Here is a 3,237-nt window from a genome sequence, read left to right as displayed (position 1 = left end):
AGGCGACCCGCCTCCTGCAATCTTCTCGCCACCTCCCTGCTACTTCCCGTTCTCTTCCTAACTCCCTCCCTCCTTCTTCCCACTTCGTAAAATAAAAGTCCCTCTCTCCTTTGTAACTGCTCCCGGTCATTTTTTCAGTCCTATATATAAAGTACATAGACAGATAATATTCATGATGATAATACTGTAATAATAAATGGATATTCTATCCTAATTAAGATAAGCAAGTGATTCCATTATAACCATAACTTGTAACCGTGTGTATTTTTGGTACATGTCTATCGTATTTAGGGATCATTTAAAGATTAGACATCCTAGCTTATTCCACCCGAATTTTAATCACCCTAACACTAACTTAACCTTACACCATCAGGTGAAATAAGTTTTAATGTCAAATCTTTACGTAGTCAGAAAATTCTGAGTGGTGTGACGCAGAAGCTTCGCGTATTGTACTTCATGACCTTCCCTCAATTACCATTTTTTACTGACTTGTGTTGACGGTGTTCTTTTATGTCAAGAGTATTTTCCAATTTCGTTTCAATTTCAGTTACAATATAATCCAAGTCTGAGGCAGTGGATATACAGTGCTTTATAATTCTACAATTCCCGACTTTCGTAATGTAAGGTGGAACGACTGATATAAGAGGAAAATACGCCATAATGTGTTCACGTTTACAGGTAGGGATGAAATAATTTGGATCATCATAAGTTTAGCTGATGAATAAACACCTTAACTCTAGCTGAGAGATTTAAGTTAGATTAGGTTACACTAAGTCAGGTCAGGTTTGGTTAGATTACGTTAGGTTTAGTTAGATTACGTCAGGTTTAGTTAGAATATTACGTCAGGTTTAGTTAGATTAGGTTATGTTAGATTAGGTTGATTGGTTAGGTTAGATTATGAAAGGTTAGATTGGGTTATACTATGTTAGATAGGCTAGTTTAGGCTAGATTAGTTTTGGTTAGGTTAGGTTAGCGTTTGGGTGGTAAATGTTTAAAGTGAAATAAGATGGGAGGGGTTAATCTAAGGTGAAGAAAGCTGGGATGAGGTAATCTAATTCTAAGGTGAAATAAGCTGGGATGAGGTAATCTAATTCTAAGGTGAAGAAAGCTGGGATGAGGTAATCTAATTCTAAGGTGAAGAAAGCTGGGATGAGGTTGTAGTGGACGTCTCCCCTACAAACTGCGTAGCAGCCACCACCTGCTATCACATTCCAACGTGCCGTTGCCTAGCAACCAAGCGAGAGCTGTCCCCAGATGTTACCTTATCTTAGCAACGGAACTAGTCACCGGCTACTTCTCGGGTTTTCCCAACATGACTCATAGAGGACTGGCGGCTGCTGCTGGGTGTATATAAGCTCTGTCTCTCCATTGAGATTCATTCTGACCATTCTTCTTGAACAAGCAACACCTCCTCCTCCTCCACCGCTGCCTGGCTGCCTTCGTTCCTCCTCGCCTGCCTGGCAGCCCTCGCTCCCGCCAGCGAGCATGGCGACCCACCAGCTGTCCTTCTCTGAGCTTCCTCACCAACCAACTCTCATTCTGCACCTCCAGCACCAGACTGTCTATCATATAACTTATATTATACAAGAAAACCACATTAGAGTTTCCTTCCATCCTGAGTGCTAGACAACATTAATATCTCGATATCCCTACAAGGTAATCTAATTCTAAGGTGAAATAAGCTGGGATGAGGTAATCTAATTCTAAGGTGAAGAAAGCTGGGATGAGGTAATCTAATTCTAAGGTGAAATAAGCTGGGATGAGGTAATCTAATTCTAAGGTGAAATAAGCTGGGAGGAGCTAATTAATGTTAACCTCTCCACTATGGGGACGCCTCTTTAAATATTTTGATTTGGTTAACGCCAGACGGTTTTATTCAGCACAGAATGGATACTGCACACAACAGGTTTAGGTGATACAAGCAAGGAGGAGTTAATCTTGAAATTAAATAAGCTGGGAAGGTCTAATCTTCAAAAGATCCACAACATTGTTTACCCCAGTATGTTATGTATGTTATAGACCCAGATGTGTGACAGTACTTTAAACTTGGTAACCTTCAATTAGCTGTAAATTTTGAATAATAATAAATAAATAAAAAATACTTTATCACTGTTTACGAGACACTGACACGATAACCTACGACCTCTAGAGAGAATGAAGGACGATGAAGTCGGGAATGTTTACCTGTCAATAAGTACTCGACCGTAACTTGTCCGATTGTAAACCAAAAATACCCCGGAACCAACCTAACCTAACCTAACCTAAACTATTTTTGCCATACTTAACCTACACTTCGTAGCATTAAACACCGTACATTTCTTTGTGGACCACCTGAAGACTAGACACCCCTATTTATTTCACCTGATAAACTACCCTAACGCTGCCTGGTGGGGTTAGGTTAGGATAGGTAAGTGTTAGGTTTGGTTAGGGTGGTTTGACTACGTTAGGTTAGGTCGAGTGGATACAGCGTTCGCCTCCAATTGCATGGGTCGGTGGTTAATCGTCAGATGATGCTTGTTTACTACACTTACTCACTAGCTGCATATACATCGCCTCCTATTCCTCTCTTCTTTGATTTAAGTTATTATTCGAGTCCATCACTAGACCCAAATCTTTTAACTTCTTTAACTTGCAATACTGCAGCTATCTGAGCCTTCCCAAAGATAATAGTGACTTCAGATAATACAGTATCATTACATTACCTAATCTAAACTGACCTAAAATGTGGTCCGACTAATTCCCCAAATGTACTCAAATGTACCCAAATATAGCCGGAATGAAGTCAAATAATGGTCCTACATGAATAAATCGGACTGCTAATCACTTCCCGACTAGTATTTGGTGTCAGAAAGTCACAAAAAATTGGAAAACTTACTTTAATCTGAGTTAATAGATCGCGTGCATATACCGACGGAGCGAGGAATTACCCAAATGTAGCCGCAATGAAGTCAAATAATGGTCCTACATGAATAAATCAGACTGCCAATCACTTCTCGACTAGTATTTGGTGTCACAAAGTCACAAAAAATTGGTAAACTTAATTTAATCTGAGTTAATAGATCGAGTGCTTGTACCTAACCTAACCTAACCTAATCTAATCTAACCTAACCTAACCTAACCTAACCTAACCTCGACTAGTATTTGGTGTCACGAAGCCACAAAAAATTGGTAAACTTAATTTAATCTGAGTTAATAGATCAAGTGCATGTACCTAACCTAATCTAATCTAATCTAATC

Source organism: Homarus americanus, unplaced genomic scaffold, assembly GCF_018991925.1.
Source record: "Homarus americanus isolate GMGI-L3 unplaced genomic scaffold, GMGI_Hamer_2.0 scaffold32583, whole genome shotgun sequence".
Taxonomy (NCBI): domain Eukaryota; kingdom Metazoa; phylum Arthropoda; class Malacostraca; order Decapoda; family Nephropidae; genus Homarus; species Homarus americanus.
The sequence above is the reverse complement of the archived record's forward strand: the minus strand, read 5'-3'. Positions refer to the sequence as shown.